We start from the raw sequence: 19,470 nt of genomic DNA, 5'->3' as shown, positions 1-19,470 counted from the left end.
ACATAAAATTTTCAGAATGACTCAACGAAAAAAATTAATGAATTTAAAGCTTAATCAGCTTTTATTAAATACTAAGCCTTATTTCAAAAAATGGCACTTAAAAATTAAAATATCATGACATTTTTCAATTCAAAATACAATTAAAATAAAGAAGTATACAAATAATAATAAAATTATTAAAAGTAGATATTCTTCATCTACTTAGATAATATATTATATATTTAATGTTTATTGCATTTATTGATTAGTTTGATTTAATCAATTTAAATATTACAAGAAAATAAACGAAGAATTATTATTATGATTTAATAGCTAAAAGATTATTTTTTTTATCAATCTATATAGTATATATCAACGCCGAAGAAGTATTTTGCTCTTAATAAATCTACTATTTTTTGCCCGATCATTGCATAATGTATTATTAAAAGAACAAAGTATATTTTTATTAAACAGCCAATTACGACTAAATCGTAATAGATAAATATTGATAATTTTTTTCTTATTGTATTAACATAATATGATCTATTATAATATTATACTTGTATACAAATAAATCAAAATTTTAAATATTTAATACAATTAGTATTATAAGTCGATATATTATTTAAATCAATTGTTTATTTTTTTGCTCACTAAATAAAAAAAAAAAATAAAAATATTTTTATTAAAATTAAATCAAATAAAACCGGTACTATATTTTATTTGGTTTACAAATTATTGCAATAATATATATTAACTATTCAACGAAAAATTACAGCAAATTGACTCATTGTGTTATAAATATGATACAATTCAATAATTGTGTCTTTTGAAAATTCAACCATGCGTAACCATAAAAAAAAATATGTTTATATATATATATTAGTTTATATGTTTAAGCTATTAATTATTTAACTAACAATTAATGCATTAAACAACTTATAGGGAACTCTAGAAAAAGACTGGATGTTTTTATTTTAAATTCATCACGTTTTCAATCTACCATATCAGTTGTCATTCAAACATATTATACATTGGTAGGTGATCTTTGTATATACTTATCATTCCTGATTTGTAAAAGCTTATTAAATTCTATAAAAGAAAAAAAATTGAATACATCTTTACAACACATGGGTCGACATTTCTAAAACCGTTTGCTTATTCTAGTCAATTAATATAAGGTAACAAATACGGAATTATAATAAAGACAAAAAAATATAAAGTAAATGGTACGCGGAGTAATCAAAAAACGTACCCATAGTTAAAACGTCGAAAAAGATGTATTCTATAGGTACAATTTATATATATATACCTATTTAATTTATTTTCATCACAAATAGTTTACTCATAGGTTATATTGTTGTTGCTGTTTTTTTTATTGTTACTATTATTAGCAAAAAGGTCCATTGTGTCCCGCCGTTTCACGTCGTCGGTTCGTTATTAGCCCCTAATCCGTTTCGCCGTTCGCGCGCGCCGTTAGTGCTCGGTAACCGTGCGGGAAAACGACCAGCACCCGCGGGATTCCCACACGTTATACGTAATGGGTAAAAACGACGACAGACTTTCACGAAAACTATACACGCCACCGGGCGACCGTACAGAAATAAAAAAAAAAATGCTCGTCACGTCGTGCACGTCGCCGTTTCTTCGCAAAACGAATACGACCTATAGGGAAGTACTCTAATACATAAGTACGTACGTTACTCGTAGCCGTCATTCACGTTCTCTCGACCGCTGAGAGACTGCACCGCCGTATTTTTTTTTTATTTTTTTTTTCTTTTTGTTTTGTTTGTTTTTTTGTTACGAGGGTCGCACGAAAAATAACACCATCGTTTTTTTGGAAAACTGGTCTGGGTGAGTGCATATATTGTATAGATACTGCGGCGCTGGATGAGTAGGATCCGGCGGACCCCGATCGGATTATATTTTATAAGAAACCGGCTTGTAAATACCGTTCGCGCCAAACAGTGCTATAACTCTACGCGCACAATAACAATACCCAATGCACCTCGAACGCATACCAGTAATATTTTTGTTTACCATTAAAACCGACCTCGTGTTTCGTGAGCGTGTTCCGTCCCCGCGGTGCCTGTACCTCCACGCGACCCCGCTGCCGCGATGGTCGAACAAGACGCAAAACGGACGGTGCGGCGGCCCTGTTACCCCGCCGCATTTGGGGCCTACGATGACGTACCGTCACACGCTCGGTCGCGCGGCCTAACGACGGCTATGACGATGAGACAACAACGGTCGTGTATCATAGAAGTCGTCGGGGAAAAATCGTGCGACGTCAAAGGCGTCACGTTTATATCCGATCGTGCTAGTACACAGATGTCATAGATATAGGCACTTATAATTATTATTTTTGCCGTCCGTTGTCGGTGTACACTCACTTGCGACGCAAAATCCGGCGAAATTCGGTCCAAACAAATCTGTGTGTGTGTGTTTTTTTTTTTTTTTTTTTGCAACAGTAACAGCAGCAGCGCAGCAGTCGTGGGATGGTCGAACACCGATACGATAAGCGATAGTTGACGACCGACACACGACACTATATATATGGACGATTGACGAACGAAAACCGATTGGGAAAAAAACGGTATTGAAAAAACGTGCGCGAACGCTCGTCCGACCCGGCCCGACCGACAAACAGACAGACCAACCGACCGACCGACAACGACGTCGGAACAACTACTGCGGTCGTCGGCCGCCGGTTGCCGGTTCGCTTCCGAGACGACACGCGAACGACGCGCGCACGCGACCTATCTGCGTAAAAAAATCTCATTCCGCAAAACCCGTTGCCCGGCGGCGCCTTTTTTTCGATTCTGTTCATTTACCTCGGCCGCGCGCATTCTTGTCGGCAACTCGCAGATAACAATTTATAACAGGTGAAAATAAAAATAAAAATAATATTTTATAACGACGTTTTATTGCGTTATCATTATCACTGTCGTGGGATTCGCGTTTTTCGTTGTCGTTATGATAATAATAATAATAATAGTAATAATATACGTACGATTGTTTACAACAGCCGCAACAGCCGTTCGACGCGGATCGCAGTTACAGTGCAAACGGCATACAAGTGTTGTACACACCGTGCCAGCAAACTGTGTAAACCGTGACTGGGACGGCTGTATGCGACGCATAAGTGATGTGTGGAACGCGTGCACGCGGTGTAGTCGGTACACCAATAAGGTCATCATCCAATACGCGCGTTGGCTTGTTGGAAAGGGTTAAAAAAAAAAAAAAAAAAAAAAAGGCGCAAATCATAATATTATGTTTGTTGTTTATTATACGTAATGATAGTATGCTTGAAGTTAATGCATAAATACGATTACTTCTTTATACGGTTTCGATTTTGTGTTAGAATTTTATTACAAGAGGAGTATTTTATTCTTCGAGCATAATATGCGTGTTGTACACATCTGTCGTCCTTTTAATGTCAAGAGTTCAAGATTATTCGATAATGACGGCAGTTTTAACAGAAAATATGAATCATGTTTAATGAAGGTTCCGGTAACCAGTGGGGAGTTTAGAAAGCGGGTTAAAAGAAATGTTTACATAACCACCTTATTCGTGAAAAGAGGCAATACCTTTTGAAAGATTGTGAATTTTTTTTTATCCGTGGTTATACATCTATAATCAATCCAATTGATATTGATTTTCTTCTGGAAATAGTGTGTGCTAGTTTAAAAGTGCCAAAGGGCTTGGAAATGATATAAAGTTTTCTCTGTATAGCAACACCCTTATACACGGATTTCTAAATGAAACAAAAATCCGTGTGTCCGACATTCATATATTTCAGTCTTCTTATTTATACTTTTAATAAAGTATACATATTGTATATTCAGTTTCTACTGATGTTCAGTAACACAAGAACAGTTCAATAATAAAAATAATAATATAATAATACAAATAAATATAAATTTTATCTTATAAGAAGACACTCTTATTGTAGTGTTCGGTTAATAATTATTATTGTCGACATGTAACTACAACTAAAATTATTTTTAAAATAATCCAACATCCAACACTTATGTTGATGTATAAGTATATAACTTAATAAATTTATAACACTTCAAGTACAATATTTTCAAAAAATCCCTATGACCTTTATCCGGTAATAATTTTAGGTTTGTCACACAAATCTCCAACCACATATTTTTAACGTTTTTCATCTTATCCTAAAAACGGTTAAAACATAATAATTCGTTTAAAATTCAACTTAAACGTAATCCACAGCATATAGTTTTCTAAATTTAAAAGCAATGTATAATAAACTATACCACTTCATACGGTTTTATTTTAATTTTATAAGATCCCTTTTGGACTAGAAAAGAAATAAAAATTATCTCTAGTCAAATTTTTAATACCTGACATTTCTATCTATAAATTTATCTTTATTCTTACTCTATTCATTTCTCCTCTTTAAATCTTTTTGGTATAAATTAATATAGCTTTGATTTTTATGTATTATATATCACAGTCTTGACCTTTCCGTTTTAAAATTTCTTTTTATATTACCAATATTATTTTTAAATGTTTTTATGACTCACGTCCAAATAGTTCTTATAATTCTATAATGGTTAAGAATGTATATATTTTTTAACAGAGATAACAATATGCATAATACATTAAATAAAATAACAAAACTATGAATATTTTAAATGAGGTAATTTATTTTGGCGTCCACACTGTTAAACATGATTACTATGTTTTTACATGTATATGTATTAATTAAATGCAATATTTTTGGAATCACAAATTCGAACTTTTTTGACTCAGACTTCTCAAATGTCAGTAGAGGATATAGTACTAATAATATATATATACACATGATAACAATAAAAGTTCCATGATGACAAAATAATATGGTTGTTCATAATATTATTAAGACAAATTAATATGTATTAAAATCAAACAAATTTTTTTTATTGATTTTATCTATACTACACAAGTTGTTGGATGCAAAAATATACATATATAAAATAATTCCATTCAACAAATTTAACGAAAACTTGACCTTCAGTTATACTAATTAAGAAAACAATTGATATATTTTTTTTTTATACATATTGTTTGATCTTGGACCAGTTTATTAGCAAACCTTTTTTTGTTTTAGTGTATTATACAGAGTGTGGAATATTACTCATTATTATATAATAACTACTAAAAATATATTGAACAACTTTTGTCGAATTTCAGTGAGGCTATCGAACTCACATTAATAGAGTTTATCCAAAACATAACCTAAATATACACATCGTTGTGATAGTTAATGGTTATTAAATATAATTAGTATTTTATAATACAATTCCAGTTTTATCATTGTCGTTGTAGGGTATTTTTGTTTCAATATATTTAATTAAAATATGTACATAAGCAAGCAAGCAACGTGCACTTTTTTTCTTCAAATATTCTCTGGTGGCTTATTATAAACTTAAAATAAAAATGAAATTTACCAAATAATTATTTTTTTTTATCATAGTTGTTATTATTATTATTATAATCTATTTTTATTTTTTTGTAGAACAATTTTATAAATATTCCTGTTGAAATAAACAACTTTAGGTACATAGTTCCGCTTATATTCTATACTATGTCAAAGTTCCTTTTCTCTTGTCTCGAGATTTGTTATTTTCTTTTATCTACAAACAGTCAAGTGTTTTAAAGTTCTGAAACAATTAGTTCCGAGGTTCTCGTTTTTATTTCAAACACGCTTAAAAACGTAAAGGATTTTTATTGGTAGGCATAGTTGTAGTAGTTTATATCATTGACAAGTCGAATTGCATTTTGTCTTTATAAACCCAAGAACGTCAACCATGTCATCACATACATATGGTTATATACAATTCAACAAGACAGAAAGGCGTCTTTATTGAAGAATCTGAACAAGAAAAAAATTTATAAGAAATGTGTGCACAGGAAACCCAAGAGTAATATTTTTTATTACTACCCTATAACGCTTTGTGAAGTTGTAAATTCCATTCGAGTATGATGTATGATTTATATATTTATATGCAAATATACATATATCAATTTATTTTAAACCTCACTGAAAATCTAATCTCTAAATACGTATACCGCGCAAATAGATAGAAAAAAAAACCATGCATAGGAGTTGTTAATAATATTCTAGTGACAAGCATTTACATTGGTACCATCACGTCAGACCATTCAAACAGTATGCTGTATATGCAATATTAAAACAATTGCATGTAAATATAAAAAAAAATATATCTTTAATATTCTACCATGTTAAAAGTAATTCAAATTACAAGGTTAACCATTAACTAATATATATTATTTAATAATAAGAAAACCCACTTGTAACTTCCGTAAAATTAGTCTCTCTTTTTTAATTCGTAAAATTTGCAAATGTTTTAAAAATTGGGATTTTGAATTTTTTAATAAATGTATTAAATTTAATAAGCTAAAAACCATTAATGGCAAAAAAATCATTACATTTGAAAAAAAAAAAAATAAAAAAATATTGATTTGCAAACTTTAATCTATTTTCAAAATATTGGTAGATTTTTTAATCAATCGGACACAGTAGGAAGGCCAACTTCACGGACATTCAATAATTGGATATGTACCTTTGATATATTTTTATTTTATTTTATGATGGATCTACATAATATTATGTTTGATATTTATTTATATGATGTATGATGTTATTCGAAATTTCAGCTCGTAGTTTTTATTCGTAGAATTCATATGCAATTATTTGTGGCGAATGGCATATTTTATTTTTTACAATCAAATGCAAATTCAATTTCGTTCAATCCGCAACGTTTGAACTTGTATTATATTGTTTTTGTGAACTGTCGTCGTAGCTATTTATTAACAAACACCAAACTCAATTTTGTTTAGTTAATATTTAATGTTTAACTGTTATTGAACAAACGTAGACTTTTTTTCATAATTTCGATGTAGACACCATTATGTATAATAATATTTTATTAAATATCATTACATATGAACAAATAATATACAAAATAGTTATTACTACCATTTATTAGTAGTATTTTTAAATTTCAATAATAATTAATAATTACATATCCTATAAAAGTCTATTACAATATTATTACACGTCATATAATTATGTCTAAATACATAAACAGATGACAGACATTAGTCATAATATGCACGTGTATATTATTCCTTGTTAAATTAAAACCTAATACAAATTATATTTACATTTTACATATTTTAGTTGAGATAATAAAAAGATTTAACTACTTTTTTATCTTTTCCAAGTTCAGATGTATTCATAACACGCTCTATTAATATTTAATACAAATAACATTTAAAAAAAGGAAGTATACAGATAAAGCTTTGACTGCTTTGTACACTTATTGTTTTGAAACATCACAGGTAAACTTTTTTTGTAATTTTTTCATTGCTAATAATTAAAAAAAAATATATCATATAATGTGTATATATATTATATAATAGCTAAATATTATAGGCTATTGTAATAATGGTCATTGATGTACCTATATCGCATTACCCCGCCGTCGTTTCGATTACTCTATCGCGATACCGCCGGGCTCATTCCACTGGATGTGACGTCTAAACACGCGAAAATTTTCTTCTTAAAAAATGTAAAGTGTGTGCGCTAAACATACTCTACCCTTCCAAAGTGATATGACATTGACAAAGACTAATAAAGTCGTTTCAATGAAAAATATTATGGAAAAAATATATGTACCTATATTGTACCTTAAATTCATAATATATTATTCAATGTTTTAATTTTTATCAATCCTCCGTTTCATTTTAAAGCATAATACATGAATGCGATTACTTTTGACTACTACCGTATCATAAATCTCAGAGTCGTGCTGAAAAGATTTTTACGACGCCTAAATGCAATAGAATTTAAGGAGGTTTTTTAATGCAAATTATTGCCCTGTCACATTTCAGGGTGGTTTTTTTTTTTTGATCTAGTGATGAAAATATATAAGTCTTCGTTATACTTATTCAGTGGACTAACTTTTTGATTTAGAGTACACCTTATCAATAATCAAGTTAAGTTAAATATTATATATAATTTCAAAGATAAATGAATAACATTTGTAAAATATTTGCGAAAAAAATTATTGGTGGAAACAGTTGTTTCCGTTTTGTATTATGTTATTAATGTTATTATTATCCTCAGTAAAATTATTATAGCATTATTTAATACAGTGTTATTAATTTTAAACTTATAAGAATCAACACTTTTGCGCCGTATAATGGCTTAGATAATAATGTTTGATGGTATAATGAATAATAATAATAATATAGTATGTTTAAATAATTTTAAAATTGCGCTGTGCATAGAAAATAATAATGAAAAAATGAAAAAAAAATTTTCATAATTGATAATATTTAAATAACAGCAAAATTACTTCTATTTTATATTTTATTTTATTAAAATATATCAAATTTCATTAACTTTAAAACTTCAAACAAAAAAACACATAAAATAATGCCTAAATTCCCCACTCTCTAAGCGTGTAGATAGACAATTTTATTAATGAGCACATTTTAGAGATAAATACAAATTAAATTATTGATTTATAACTAATTTATCAGTTTTTAGTTTTCTTTAATTTATATTTTTGAACAAGTATTGGTAGGTGTTGAAATATATGCTGTGTATTATGATTTAAATATTCACTACGCCAAATCTGCATAAGTTTAGCATGGAATAACTATATGTTATTAGTGGTGTATTACTTAAAACTAATAATTCAGCATTATATATATAATAAATTTACAAGTCATCAAACATTATACATAATTAAAGTAGTAATATAAAATTACAATTTAATAATTACAAGGGGTAAATAAAAACTTAAAATACAATTTTGGTATTATTATTATTATTATTATTATTAAACGTACACTTGGAAGACTAAAAATATTAATAAATTATGGCTAATATATTATAAATCAATAAATTGTATTGATGATGTAATATATTTATACATACAATAATTCAAATCCTTTCTTATTATTTCGTTGGCCTTAATTTCACGATCATTACTACTGGCATTAAATCACAAATAAAAATTATCGTAGCAATACGATCGATTCGTGAATTATTATTCCTTAAAAATAATGCGTTTATCATTCAAACTAATATGCAAAGAAAATATGATAATATATTAGCTTATTATTACTGTGTTTGGGATGAGATAAATCATCAATAGAATGAAGAATGCTAACATCATGAAGAGAGTGAGGGTAGAAAGTGAAAAAAAGCGATCGCCCTAAATGGCATATTTTTATTTTTTTATGAATGTTTGTGTTTATAGTTTTTTATTTATTGTATTTAAAATGGAGAGAGGTATTTCCCTCTTTCCATTGTTGTAATAATATATTTAAAAATTAACTATTTTTAATAAAAAAATAATATATAAAACTAAACACTACAGTACTTAATAGAAATATAAAATGGGAGTTGACATTGGTATTAAACATAAAATTCCTCACTACTAAATATAATGGATAATTGCGAGTAGTAATTTGGAATAAAAAATGCTAAGTGGGGTTTGATGTGTTTTTGTATAAATTTTCAGTTATTCAATGAAAAAAGGTACTTAAAAATGTTTATTACTTAATAGCCAATATAGGAAGTTCTAGTTGAGTATTGATATTGAATAATTATTATACTAATGTAAAATTATTATTATTTAACTTTCATTACGATCTAAGCTTATCTTCTAACAGTTATGAATAGTAGTATTATGTACCTATTTAACATTTAATACTTTCTAAATTATATATTTATATATTGCACATGTTAGTATTGCAGCTTATTGGAGTTCAGTAATTATAACTGTAATATAATGAATAACCCAGAATACTTATCTGAATAACTATATATATTTGGCCATTTTTATAGTTACGCTACGCATCATCTGGTTTAGTGTAGCCCTTACACTCTGGTAGTTTTTCATTTAATATGTTTTATAACATCGTAAAATCGTATAAAAACGCTGTTCACGTGTGCAATCGTGGCTATAAGTTTAAACTTTTATACATGGTAAAAAGAATGTATCGAATACACTTGACGTATAATATCTATTTAAGGTTTATACACTAGTTCGGAGCAGAATTGAACTGACCGAGTAAAAAAAAAAAAATATTTATTCTTTTAAATATGAATCCGTACAATAGTTTGAAACAAAACAGTTTCCGAAGCGTGAGTACAAACATTTAAAAAGCGTGTGGTACTATAATAATTCATATAATTTTTACTGTGGTCTGCTCATTAAAAAGAAAAAAATGTGAAATTGTTTTTTTATTTTATCAATTTATGATAAAAATATTTACTCATTTGTATTTTACTTTAAAGTTAGAATTGTTGAAGCGTTACAGCACAAACTGTAACAAATTACAATACTCTGAAGTGGGTACACATCAAACACAATAAAACAATAACCAACTAAAAACTATAAGGCCCTATAGTGAATACGTTCAACTAAAGTTCTAATTTTTTTCGTATAACATTGTAATCATTTTCGTAGTCGCAGTTCCTAATTATTTCTATAACGTGCGTGGATAACAATATCGTAGCGGTTTCTAAAGTTGCGGCAAGACGTGGACCTAGAAATTTGAAATATAGGGGGGGGTATATTTTATTTTTCAGAAAAAAAATACAGTTATAATAATTTTAACTCGTAAACGATTTTAAACAACGTTTTAGATACGATTTGATAACGATGCTGACAATTGAATTTATATTTTGTGTTCAATGGAATTTTAAGACACAGGAACTATTTGACGGATAAATTATGATTCGCACAAATTTTTATTTAAAAAATTTCGATCCGCACATGACTGCGATCGACAAACGTCGGAAATCCCATGCCGTTCCAAACCAGTGCGGGACATTATACCGTCGCGGACGGACGAGAGGCAACCTCAGACTCGCGGAAAATCGTGAAACTGTGAAATCGATTTCGAACGCATCGCCAAATAAGCGGCCGTATGAAATCGAAATATATTATGCGACTATACCGAGTATACAATAGTACACTGACGCAACACTTTTAAATCCGACGTTCGTTGCCGAATCGTGTGATATGTCTGACGTCCGAAACACTCAGCACTAGAAAGTAGAAACTTCTCGAGCGCCACGCCACGAGCAAAGTTCGTTCGCGTATACACGACGCTCGACCAATTCGCTCATATTTCATGTTTCCTGTGCACAACTGTGGCAATAGATTCGTTGGATTTTATCGACCCTACATCGATTCGATACGTCAAATTTGTGCGAGACATAGTAATACCTATGTACACCGCATGGACGTATATGATATTGCGTTTTAGTCGCCGAACACTATCGTGTACAGACGCTTATTTGAAGTCTGCAATGAAATCATGTGTTATTGATTTATTGCGGCTTATATGATGGTGAATATAATATGTTTGTATTCGTTCGTTGAATTTGTTTTTCCTCGTCCATTGTACACCGGGCATAAAATTAATTTTATACGATTTTTTTGATTTTTTATTTATATATATTTTTTTTTGTTTTCGATAATTCTGAACATGCCTCTGACAATGTGATAACATTATAATATAAGAACCACATTGTAAATTTTACACAGCAAACAATCGTTGTTTCCTAAAAGTTAAAATAAACCGAAAATCGTTAAACGCATTCGAATTAATGATATCTCAGCTATATTAACATATTGTTCACAAAGATTTATATTAGCATATTTTTTATTAATTTGATTTAAAAAATAATATTTGGCTTCGGTTCGTTAATCGTTATAAACGTAACGAATGTTAGGTTTTTCTCGGGTAAAATATTAATTTATAATATATAATATGCACTGGGGTATATATATATTTGCTAATCAATAATACATACAACAATAATATAATGATAATCAGTATTAACTGTTGTAAGTGGCTGGCGAGAGTTTTGACTTACGTTCATGATTAAAATCTTGAAAGAAAACAGTTTTCAAAAGTGCTTCTTTTTAAAAAATAAATTAATTGATTTGAGGTACGTAATATATACAATTTAATTCAAAGTAGGTACTGTATTTTATTTTCATAATAAATTTTACATTTTTTTTTTCATTTTTCATTTCGCAGTTATTACAAAAAAAAAGAAGTATTTTCATTAAATAAAATTCCGGATTTTATAAGTTAGAAGAAGCAATTATTTCTTTCAAGTTTTTTTTTTTTTATTTAATTTTAAGTATAGTTATTGAAAAATATAAATAGATAAGGTTTTTGTTTTATAATTAAATGTCAGTCTATTCGATTATTAATTTTATAACGGATTTGCCTGTTTTTACTTTGATTTTATCAAGAATCAAATTAATTTAAAATATATAAAAAATATTATTGCATTTTTACAATTTAAAAAGAATGTTTATATTTATATATATATATATATCTTTTATAAAAAGAAAAAACTACCGATAAACTAATCTTTGATAATATTTATAAATTTACATATTTATAGTAAAATCCAATATATTTATCGATTAACTTTTAAATTGTATTACTTGTTAAGCAAATTTAGCTATTATAGTAGAACCTTACTAAGAATAATCTATGTATATCCAGAATTATGCATTCTTGAGTTAATAATTATACAAACTTTTTCAAAAGTGACATTTTCTGTTTATAATTATAGTATACGAATTACAGATTTATAAATATAATGGATCATTTACCTTTAAATATCTGAAATATAATCCTTTAAATCCTCAATTGTAATTAGATGGTTGTTGTTTCGAGTATTTTTTTGACATTCGAAATACCACTTTCAGCAAATACGGTCTTTTCAACTCAAAAATTTTCACATAACAATGCTCTCATCAATGAAATTTCATACTATTAAAAATAATATTGTTGTATATTTTTTCATATCGTCATTATTTAAAGATTTTGAATTTTGAATATACATCGCAAATTCTTTAACTGATTAAAAAAACGACAAAACAATTAAGTCGTACCACCGTTAGAAAAAAAATTTAAAAATAACTTTTGTAAATTATAAAACAATACAAAAGAAAAAGTATCAAAGAAAATGTATTATTATTTACTTACAAAAGTTTATGGGCCAATACTGTACTTAATTGTCAACTAAACTACTTCATCAATTTCATATTTAATTGCTATGCATTCAACAGAAATTTAAATACACGATTTGTATACTACCAAGCATCGTCATTATGATTTTATTTTCATGGCGTATAACATCAAATATTTTTAACATTTGTTTTCTACTTAAATATTATATTTTATAACACTATGCACTGGCGAGATGTATTAAGGTTTTCTTTACCACTAATCGAGAATTGATCGAGATTCAAAACCCATTTAAGAGTGTTGCAGTAGTTGGCATGGATGCAACTCGATTTGATGGAATAATCGGAACTTGGAAACTTGGTGCGAAATCCACCCCTCGCTACAAATTAGATACAAACAGTAATATCTCTGGTGTATTAGTGTATGTAAAAAAGTTTGAAGTTAAAAACTAATTTTTAATGTACAGACAGACACTATAAAAAAACTCATTGAAATTATTTAAACAAAAAAAATGAAAAAATGATGTAATAAAAAAATCTGCTTAAAAATAGGATACAACTTTAAATAAATAAATATAATAAAAAAAATAAATAGAAATTAAAATAGAACACATTTTATTATAGTTGAGATTAACTATACCAACAAACTGTAAAACAATTTAACTAAACTATTCAACTTTATTAGTGCTTAACTATACTATTTCTGGTAACTTTTATGTGTATTTTTTGTTATTTTACACAATGATATGTGTGTGTAACAATTATAGTATTGGAATCATTTTAATTTAAATTATAATAAGTTTCCATTTTTTTTCATGTTTCTGTATTTCAAGATTCTAAAAAACAAAAATTTTGATTGAAACAACAAAAAATTAATTAAACATAAATATTTTAAAACATAACATTGTCACCAGATAGATATTAAAATATATTGTATTATATTTTTAATTTCTGTATTAAGCTGATAACGTTTTAAAAATAAGAATGCTTACAAAAGTCCTTTATAATTTTTAAGTTTATACGTTTAGACAATTGTGATGTATAATCAATAAGCACACACTTCTAACTAGTCAATGAATTGTAATATTGTATGTTACGTTAACATTTACAATAAACGAAACTAGCATAATATAGTGAAATACTCATTCCTATTATTATAACCCGTTATACAGATATTATTTATTTTATCTAAATAATTCAGTAGTATTATTTGAGAATTATAAATTTTAATTTAACAGATGTTGTATTATACATCAATAAAATATTAGTATATATATATATTGTTGTTTCAACCGTTATATTAAATCAGAAAAGTATTTTGGGTATAAAAATAATAAATTAAGCTTTATTTTTAACTGAATAGCATATCTAAATATAGTTGCTATTATTGTTATTTTTGAAAACAGTTTTAATACACTATATTGATAAATTACAGAAGATCAAACCTAATTTTAAGACCTAACCTATATTACGATTATTTACTTTGTCCATAGAATACTATAATACTAAAAACACTTTAAATATTTTATTTTTTAAAAACAAATTCATTATAATTGATTTAGTAAAAAAAAAAAAAACTTAATTTTGTATTTTATTTGTACAGAAATAAACAAGTATAGGTATATACTACTTACTATTCCTTATATTTATATACTACCTAAATTCCTTTTTTTTTTTTTTTTTTACTTATTAATCTGTTAAGGTTATTTGGTTCTTTAAACAAGTCTAGGTTTCATAGCAATATATTTTTACTTAAGCAAATTTGATCAAAAATAACGTCAAAGTATTTAAATAGAAATCTTGTAAGATATGTACATTGAATGAGCTTTAATTATATTGGTTTTCGTTAAACAACAAATGTTTACCAAGTATTTAACAGTTTCTGAATGTACAACGCGGTTATTTATATTAAACGATAAAATTTCCTCACTACCCTCTCACATCATCATACTCTGACGTTTTAATGTTATACATATTACAAATATACATAATTAGTATACATATATGCACTACAAAGACTCAATGACAACGTGTTACAGCATATAATAATAATATCGTAAATCGTGGTCTATGTGTAATGTGTATACAAGCATACTGACTTCAACTTATGCTAATATATACAGGATCTGTATACATTAACCTGATTGAATTATCAAACAAACTAACCCACAATTTTCCTTTATAATAATTAATCTACTCAAATTCTAAATTTTTGGAGTTTTTAATTATGCTTAAGATTTATGAAGCATAATATCTCCGATTATTTATCACAGTGTTCTGTGGTGATAATATCAAATTATTATCAACTTTTTAACTATAAATTTTAACACTAAATTAAATATTATATTTATTTTAAATTGTATGTAACAAAAATATATTTATACATTTATATGATTATTATATTCATTCAATAAACTTTAATAACTCAGAAACTTAAATTTCAATTCAGATGCATCATAAAAATGATATAAAAAAGTTATGTTTTTGAATAGTTATATTATGGCCTTAAAGTCGGTATACTTAAAAATTTCAAAAGCCTGAAATTGAATAAGTAAGTAAATTAAAAATTAGGTACACCTGAGTGATCAACGATCATACTCGTTGTATTTATCCTGTTTATGTATAGGGGAAATTCTAAACAAACAAAGTCTCTTAGGCAACTAAAAAAATCGTATTATTGAGAAATTCATTAAACACAATTAAACAAATTTGGTTTTAATTTGTCTTGGATTTTAAAAATATATCATTAACAGGAAGTTGTGTTAAATGGAAGTTCGATGTATGAATATATATACACATATATAAGGCTACCCTTTATGGCCAATCACTAGCCGCAACTATTGGATTTAATGCGTAACATTATAGGGTAAAATTTATATATTATTAAAGTGCCGGAGACAAACTATGACCAGCGGTGAAGATTAACGAACAAACAAGAGATTGAAAATAAACAAAAATATATAATAATATATTATGAGTATGACGTTATTGAATTAAAGCTGGTCTGCAAGTGTGTAAAAATGTGGACATTGTTCTAAAGTACATATTGTATGTTTAAGCCACGATAATCATTTTATTAACATAACATTTAATAAGTCTACGAGCGTCCGCTACCGTCGAAAAATACACGTGCATATTATACATAATAATAATTAACCAATGCCCATTATCTGTTTTTGAGAATCCATTTTATTATGTTTTAATTATTGATGAAATTATTATGATAGACAAAATTGTTATGTATTAGTGAAAAAATGTATTTTCTAAACGAGAGTTTATTAGTATGTAAAAATCGTGAATAATTAATAGCGAAAATATTTATCATTTAACAGATAAAAAATTATAACAAGTCCCTTTTTTTTTTTAATAATAAATTGATTTACTTTTCTAAATATTGAACATTGCAATTGCAAACTTTAACATTATAAATTCAATAATTATAATACAAATAATATATTATGTACAAACAATTATATAAAATATATTTTATATTAATTCTAGTATGTCACTATTTTAGTTGTATTTTCGTTGTATTTAAAATTTCTTTTTTTTTACATTTAAACGTTTTCCAATTAAATTTGTTTTCTATTTTCATCAAGATAAGAAATTTGTAAGTTTATGTCACCCGTCACCCGAACAAAACTACTGACAGTTATACCTTTGGTTTCATAGCAAAGTCATGCATATTATTATGTTACAGTTGACACCATGTTTATTGATTTCAAAATAGCTTTACATAATGTCATATCATCACAAAAAGTGCCAAAAGTTCGAGTTTGATGATGTAGATTCTGCTTAGATCAGTCATGTTGGAGAAAAACTCAACAGCTTGGTATCTCCGTGAAATTCAAAGAGAACGAATCGGCTATTTATTTATTTAAGTTTTAAGCAGGCCAGAAAATAAAGAAAAAAAATATCCGCCAATTTTATTTCGAACATTTTTTGAATAGCGAAGTACCATTCGAATTTCAGCGAGTACCAATTCAGATTACTTTTTAAAAATACCGAATTCTAAACGTGGAACTAATACAGTTAATTGAGACTTCAAATTGACATCTCTCGTTTTTCATTATTTTATACCGTGTACCTACCCAATGTGCGCTGATCGATGTGTTCTTTTTTTTTTTTTTTATGTATACTTTATATTTATATTGGTTTGAATAGCTATTGAATACATTGGTTTTGTGCATGGCACATATAATTCACGTTGATTGTATTGTCTTGTGAATAATTCATTTGGGAACTATCGCTCAATATCAAACTGGTGGGTTTTCCTAGCAGTTTCCCAGTCTAGGGTGGTCAAGTTAATTACCAACGGATTTGTGAATAAACGTGTTTTGTGTTCATCATCTAGCTGACCATTGTGTTTGTGCATGAGTTCTTCGTCAACGACTGCAGGTTTTCATACAAAGCACGTGCACAGGATTAACTTGTATCTTTTATTACATTAATTTTTATCATAAACGGATCGCCGTTCGGTCACGAGGGGAAAGTAAGTTGCACGATGCAGTTATTAAGGTAACTCGCTAACCATAGGGTAAAGACTGTCAAGTCTTGTTAATTAATTATTGACCAACTTATTATTATATTATTATTTAATACCATGCGCAGAGAGCCTGTTTCATTATAACTGTTTAGTCAAAAGGGATATTATTTTATATACGTAAATTTAATTTTTACAAATTAATTTATATTATTGATTAATATTGTTTATGTATTGTTATGAATTATTTCTAATATTTTTCCAAATATAGAGAAATTATTGAAAACAATTATTATTAACATGAGTTAGTTAAGAATTATATACGTTAAAAAATTTATAAGTAACAAAATAACGTACTAAACTCTAAAAGTTTGAAGTTATTATGAAAAAAAAATATTAAATTGATTCAGTTAAAAAAAATGTTATCTAATTACCTTCTGAATCACAGAATTATATTTGCACAACTTTAAAATTCTTTTAATTACTAACTATTGTTTTAAAAGTTTTATCTATATCTATTGCTTTTTATTGCACACTATAATGGATGGTCTATGAATAAAATATATGTTTATGTATGTTTCTTAACGACACAGTTGTTTTTACTTGATGATTAGATCGAGTAAAAGTATTTGTTTAATTTTAGTAAAAATTATTGTGCACAACATGATCATTAATGAAACAAAAATATATTTTAAAATATACAACATATATATATAATATATATATATAGATGCGAATAAGGACTATAGATTTTATAAAACAACGGATAACGTACAAGAATTTCAAGACAAGCCATACAAATACATACTAATTATATGCTAAATATTCACCAAAAACAAATTTTAAAGTTACAATGTGGGGGAGGACAATCACACCCACCTTTCTATTCTATTGCTATTTATTTATCATACATCAAATCATTTGACTTTTATTTCTCAAATTTAAAAAATACATATAAAAAACCCTCAAACACTCAGTAGTACATTATGCGTGCTTATAAGTTTATTAATATTTATCTGATGATTTCGACCATACCAAATTTAATCGTATATAATTACAAACCGTGGACCAAAAAAAATCATTAATTTATAATGATATATGTGGATGCTTTTTAAACAAGTATATATTTAGCAAATAATAGTTATAACATTAAATAAGTACACTGTTTACACTTTCCAGTTCCCATTAATCTGTTTTAATTAGGTCGATGTTTAAAATTAAAAAGATAAAATAAAAAAAAATTTAGTTTAAATTATTGTGGGATGAATACTATCGAGTAAATATTTTGCATAAATATATATATAAAACATACACTGCGTGAAACATATTAAAGTTTGTAATCAGTACTCACTGAAAACCAAACATGATAACCAAACTCATATAATTTGAAGCTGTTTTTATTTTAAAATTTATTGAGACAATAAATTGTATATTAACTCAATTAAGTAATAATTAATAATCACGAATTTATATTATATTTTCACATTTTTATATTTTATACCTACATAATATGTAAAATACTCTAAAATTATAATAGAAAAAGTATTTAAATAAAATGAAAAGAAATTTTTATTTTCGTTTTATTTTTGATTGACACTAAAAAAAAACTACTAAGAAATGTTAAAAAAAAATAAAATACATATCATAGTAAAATCAATAAATCATCATCGTTCTATTCAGAATTTAAAATATAAAAAGTTTTTAAACTTTATTAATCAAAATCTTTAAAAAAAAAAATGTGATAAGAATTGGATGTTATATCATAACAGGTTATGGATATTCTTTCGAGCAAAATTTAACCGAAAATAGTCAATATTTTGTTCAAAACATGTTATGTTTATCCCTATATATTTAAATCTTAGATCATGATGAGATCAATGAATGTAATGATGTTAGATTCATTGGTTTTTATTTTATTTATCTGAAGGTACTTTGTACATTACATAAATAACG

At 26.9% G+C, this 19,470-nt stretch overlaps 1 protein-coding gene across 3 annotated transcripts in view; it reads right to left on the bottom strand.

Moving 5' to 3' along the window:
- LOC112602270 (adenylate cyclase type 5) overlaps positions 1 to 3,064 on the bottom strand; it is a 122,993-nt gene extending 119,929 nt beyond the window's left edge. Inside the window, exon 1 of one of the 3 annotated variants that reach the window (XM_025350262.1) lies at positions 2,993 to 3,064. The gene's annotated coding sequence lies outside the window, so the exon portion shown is untranslated. Of the gene's footprint in view, positions 1 to 2,032; positions 2,052 to 2,372; positions 2,898 to 2,992 lie in introns of those variants that run through there. The other 2 variants (XM_025350251.1, XM_025350270.1) reach the window with 2 other exon arrangements.
- Positions 3,065 to 19,470: the final 16,406 nt, after the last annotated feature.

The sequence above is a fragment of the Melanaphis sacchari genome, unplaced genomic scaffold (assembly GCF_002803265.2).
Source record: "Melanaphis sacchari strain LSU unplaced genomic scaffold, SCAv2.0 Contig103_pilon_pilon, whole genome shotgun sequence".
In the NCBI taxonomy this organism is placed as follows: domain Eukaryota; kingdom Metazoa; phylum Arthropoda; class Insecta; order Hemiptera; family Aphididae; genus Melanaphis; species Melanaphis sacchari.
Note: the sequence above shows the minus strand (reverse complement) of the source record. Positions and strands in the feature narration are given on the sequence as shown.